The sequence below is a fragment of the Ailuropoda melanoleuca genome, unplaced genomic scaffold (genome assembly GCF_002007445.2).
Source record: "Ailuropoda melanoleuca isolate Jingjing unplaced genomic scaffold, ASM200744v2 unplaced-scaffold9607, whole genome shotgun sequence".
NCBI lineage: Eukaryota > Metazoa > Chordata > Mammalia > Carnivora > Ursidae > Ailuropoda > Ailuropoda melanoleuca.
Genome location: NW_023255111.1, coordinates 691259 through 697258, shown reverse-complemented (window position 1 = coordinate 697258; position 6000 = coordinate 691259). Strand labels below are relative to the sequence as shown.

The 6000-nt window shown below is 36.9% G+C and overlaps 1 protein-coding gene across 1 annotated transcript in view; it reads left to right on the top strand.

Moving 5' to 3' along the window:
* MTMR8 (myotubularin related protein 8) overlaps window positions 1-6000 on the top strand; it is a 178522-nt gene that overhangs the window by 136517 nt on the left and 36005 nt on the right.

The window sequence follows — 6000 nt, the reverse complement described above, 5'->3', positions numbered from 1 at the left end:
ATGAAAAAATGTTCAAAATCATTAGCCATCAGGGAAATTCAAATCAAAACCACTCTGAGATACCACCTTACACCAGTTAGAATGGCAAAGATAGCCAAGGCAAGAGACAACAATTGTTGGAGAGGATGTGGAGAAAGGGGATCCCTCCTACATTGTTGGTGGGAAAGCAAGTTGGTACAGCCACTCTGGAAAACAGTGTGGAGGTCCCTTAAAAAGTTAAAAATTGAACTACCCTATGACCCAGCCATTGCACTACTGGGTGTTTACCCCAAAGATACAGACGTAGTAAAGAGAAGGGCCATATGCACCCCAATGTTCATAGCTGCATTGTCCACAATAGCCAAATCATGGAAGGAGCCGAGATGCCCTTCAACAGATGACTGGATTAAGAAGCTGTGGTCCATATATACAATGGAATATTACTCAGCTATCAGAAAGAACGAATTCTCAACATTTGCTGCAACATGGACGGCACTGGAGGAGATAATGCTAAGTGAAATAAGTCAAGCAGAGAAAGACAATTAATATGATTTCTCTCATCTATGGAACATAAGAACTAGGATGATCGGTAGGGGAAGAAAGAGATAAAGAAAAGGGGGGTATACAGAAGGGGGAATGAAACATGAGAGACTATGGACTATGAGAAACAAACTGAGGACGTTAGAGGGGAGGGGGCTGGGGAAATGGGATAGACTGGTGATGGGTAGTAAGGAGGGCACGTATTGCATGGTGCACTGGGTGTTATACGCAACTAATGAAGCATCAAACTTTACATCGGAATCTGGGGATGTACTGTATGGTGATTAACATAATATAATAAAATAAAATAAAATAAATGCACAGAAGACATGAACAGACACTTCTCTAAAGACATACAAATTGTTAACAGACACATGAAAAAATGCCAGCATCATTAACCATCAGGGAAGTACAAGTCCATACCACAATGAGATACCTCTTTACAACAATTCGAATGGCAAAAATTAACAAAACAGGAAACAACAAATGATGGCGAGGATGTGGAAACAGGGGAACTCTTGCACACTGTTTTTGGGAATGCAAGCTGATACAGCCACTTTGAAAAACAGCATAGAGTTTCCTTAAGATGTTAAAAATTAAGCTACCTACTACCTAGCAATTTCACTACTAGGTATTTACCCCAAAGATACAGATGTAATGAAAAAAAGGGGCACATGCACCTCAATATCCGTAGCAACAATGTCCACCATAGCCAAACTGTGGGAGGAGCTGAGATGCCCTTCGGTGGATGAATGGATAAAGATGTGGTCCATATACACAATGGAATATTATTCAGCCATCAGAAAGGATGAGTACCCACCATTTGCATCAACATGGATGGAATTGGAGGGGATTGTGCAATATGAAGTAAGCAAGCAGTGAAATACAAGTATCTTATGGTTTCACTCATATGTGGAACATCAGCAATAGCACGGAGGACCATAGGAGAAGGAAGGGAAATCTGAAGGGGGAGAAATCAGAGGAGGAGATGAACCATGAGAGACTATGGACCATGGGAAACAGACTGGGAGTTTCAGAGGGAAGGGGGTGGGGGATGGAGTAATAGTGTGATGGGTTTTAAGGAGGGCACTTCTTTTGATGAGCACTGTGTGTTTTACATAACTAATGAATCATTGAACACTGTATCAAAAACTAATGATGTAATATACAGTGGCTAACTGAGCATAATAAAATTGAATAAACAAAAAAGATAAGGTAATGAAAAAATAGTTAATTCATTCCTTGCTTATTTTTGTGGATGATGTAATATGGGTGTTAGTTTTCATTCTTTTAGTTGTGCATATCTAATTTTTCTGTGCCATTTTTTAGAGATTATCTTTTTTTACTGATTATTTTTCACTCCCTTGTGAAATAATAGCTGACTGCATATGCTTGGGTTTGTTTCTGGGATCTCACTTATATTGCATTGATCTGTTTTTGTGTTTCTATGCCAGTACCATACTGTTTTAATTACTATAGTTTTATAGTATCACATGAAACCATGAAGTGTGTTGCTTCCTGCATTGTTCTTATTTCTTAGTATTTTGTGTTTATTTGGAGTCTTTTTTGATTCCATATACATTTTAGAATTGGTTTATATATGTCTGTAAAAGATATCATTATAATCTTGATAAGGAATTCTTTGAGTCTATAGATCTCATTTGGTAGTATTCTTTTTAACAATATTAATTTTCCTAATCCATGAATATGGTTTCCTTTTCATTTATTTGTGCCTTCTTCCATTTCATTTTCATTGATGACTCAGAGTTTTCAGAATAGAAATCTTTCACCTTCTTGGTTAAATTCATTTCTAAGTATTTTATTGGTTTTGATAATTTTGGTATTGGATTGATTTCTTTTTATCATTTTAGTAATTTTCTTCTTTGTTTATATAAATGCCACTATATTTTTTAAGTTTTTATTTAAATTCCAGTTAGTTAACATACACTTTAATATTAGTTTCAGGTGTACATTATAGTGATTCATCAGTTTCATACAACACGTGGCACTTATCAGAGTAAGTGCCCCCCTTAATACCCATCATCCACCCGCCTCCCTTCTCTTTCTTGGTTTGCTTCTCTCTTTTGTCCCCTTTGGTCATTTGTTTTGTTTCTTAAATTCTACAGAAAATTGAAATCATATGGCATTTGTCTTTCTCTGACTGACTTATTTCACGTAGCATAATTCTTTCTAGCTCCATCCATTTCATTAAAAATGACAAGATTTCATTATTTTTTATGGCCAATTAACATTCCATTCTGTGTATATACCACATCTTTTTTATCCATTCATCTGTTCATGAACACTTGGGCTCTTTCAATAATTTGGTTATTATAGATAAGGCTGCTATAAACATCAGGATGCATGTATCCCTTCAAATTAGTATTTTTATATTTTTATGTAAATACCTAGTAATGCAGTTGCTGGATTTTAAGGTAGATCAATTTTTAACTTTTTTGGAATCTCCATACTGTTTTGCATAGTGGCTGCATCAGTTTTTATTCCCACCAACAGTGCAGGAGGGTTCCCTTTCCTCCAGATCCCCACCAATAGCCATTGTTTCTTGTATTGTTAATTTAACCATTCTGACAGGTGAGAAGTGATATCTATTATAGTGCTGATTTTCATCTCTCTGATGATAAATGATGTTGAACATCTTTTCATTTGTCTATTGGCCATCTTGATGTCTTCTTTAGAAAAATGTCTATTCATATCTTCTGCCCATTTTTAATTGGATTATTTGGTTTTTTGGGTGTTAATAAGTTCTTTATAGATTTTGGATTCTAGCCCTTTATCAGATATGTCATTTGCAAATATCTTCTCCCATTCTATAGGTTTCCTTTTAGTTTTGTTGATTATTTCCTTCACTATGCAGAAGCTTTTTTATTTTGATGAAATCCCAACAGTTTATTTTTGCTTTTCTTTCCTTTGTCTCAGGAGATATATCTAGCGAGAAGTTGCTACAACTGATGTCAAAGAGGTTGCTGCCTCTGTTCTCTTCTAGGATTTTGATAGTTTCCTGTCTCACATTTAGGTCTTTTATCCATTTTAAATTTGTTTTTGTGTATGGTGTAAGAAAGTGTTTCAGTTTCATTCTTTTTCATGTTACTATCCAGTTTTCCCACCACCATTTTTTGAAGAGGCTATATATTTTTTCCATTGGATATTCTTTCCTGCTTTGTCAAAGATTAATTGCCCATATAGTTGTGGATTCATTTCTGGGTTTTCTATTCTATTGATTTATGTGTCTATTTTTGTGCTAATTCTATAGTGTTTCTTAAAAAAGATTTATTTATTTAGTTTAGAGAGAGAGTGTGAGTGTCAGAGGGAGATAGACTCTCAATCAGATTCTCCACTGAGTACGGAGCCCAACAAGGGGCTTGATCTCATGACATCATGGCCTGAGCCAAAATCAAGAGTCAGATACTTAACCAACTGAGACACTCAGATGCCCCAGTACCATACTGTTTTGATTACTATAGCTTTGTAATATAACTTGAAGTCTGGAATTGTGAAACCTCTAGTTTTTTTTAATGGCATCTGTTTGCATGGTTTTATAGTTTTCTCAAGCAGCATTAATCTGTCAGGATGTAGGGACAGAGAATATAGCTTTTTCAGCTCGTTTATGGTTGGATTTTGAATTAGGATAATGACAAGAACAGAATGTTGAAGGGAATGGGGAGAGAATAGTTGATGTTACACAACAGAGAGTGCAGGCTAGATAAGGAAGAAAGATATGCCAGTAGGAATCTGGCAAGTTGAGAGGTTCAGAGATGAGAGCTGGAGGAGTTATGTCCAGCCTTTAGAAATATAATATATGGTGGTCAGAGTAAGATATTGAGATTAAGATTTCAAAGTGGAATAAGAACCTCTAAGTGACTTCTATTAAAACATTGTATATTAATTATACTTTGATTAAAAATAAAATAAATATGAAATATCTATGGAGATGAAAAGTCCAGCATAAGGAATATAGTCAGTAAGATTGTAATGAGGTTGTTTGGTGATTGCTGGTGACTATACTTATCACGGTGAACACTGAATAATATAACAGAGTGCATAGAATTGTTGAATCATTATGTTGTACAAATGAAACTAATATAACACTGTATTGTAATTGCACTTCAATTTGATAATAGTTTTTAAAAAGAACCTCTAAGTAACTTGAAGAACCACCCTATGGCCATAGGTAAAAGAGGCTGATGTGGAATAGTGGTAATTAGTTTTGAGTTATTTAAGGATCCTGCTAAGCTAGTATAGGTCATCCACATAGACCCCAGAGATAAGTACTTAAGACAGGTGTCATATTATTCAGAAAATGTGAGGAAGTGACCTAGAGATGGGTAGAAGACATTATTTATTTATTTATAATAATTTTTTATTATGTTACATTAGTCACCATACAGTATATCCTTAGTTTTTGATGTAATGTTCCATGATTCATTATTTTTGTATAACACCCAGTGCACCATGCAATATGTGCCCTCCTTAATACCATCACTGGCCTATCCCAATCCCCCACCCCCCTGCCCTCTGAAGCCCTCAGTTTGTTTCCCAGAATACATCATTTAAAAAGGAGAAGATGGGGGTGCCTGGGTGGCACAGCGGTTAAGCGTCTGCCTTCGGCTCAGGGCGTGATCCCGGCGTTATGGGATCGAGCCCCACATCAGGCTCCTCTGCTGTGGGCCTGCTTCTTCCTCTCCCACTCCCCCTGCTTGTGTTCCCTCTATCGCTGGCTGTCTCTATCTCTGTCAAATAAATAAATAAAATCTTTAAAAAAAAATAAAAAAGAGAAGATGTATAAGCTAAACAGCATGACCCATAATGGAAGTATGTCTAAGAGAGTGAAAGGAGTAGTAGAAAGAAGTGGTAGGGGCAAGGAGAAAGGTGATCCTACCTCTACCCTGTTTTAGTATTATGGCATGTGGAAAGTGGAAGGATGAGCATTCTCCATTTAATTTGGGCACCAAGGAAAGGTGTATCCTTGGTGAGGCATATTTCAGTTAAATTAGAAGGTAGATTGGGCTCCTGGGTGGCTCAGTCATTAAGCGTCTGCCTTCGGCTCAGGGTGTGATCCCGGAGTCCGGGGATCGAGCCCCACATCGGGCTCCCTGCTGGGAGCCTGCTTCTTCCTCTCCCACTCCCCCTACTTGTGATCCCCCTCTTGCTGGCTGTCTCTCTGTCTGTCAAATAAATAAATAAAATCTTAAAAAAATTAGAAGGTAGAATATTCAGTGTGGACACTGAGGATGCTGTTTGTTTCCAGTGGAACAGGGCTTTCAGTGAATGGTAGAGTTGGTAACAAGGATATCAGAGGAGGGGAGGAACTATTAAATAGTTCTTGGATGAGGTTTGTTTATTCATTTAATCAATGTTTGCTAAACACCTATTCTGTGCCATGTGCTGTATGGTAACCAACACAGATATTGTCCTCAGTCACATAGAGCTGTATGTGGCTGTTTAAGTTAACTAAAATAAAAT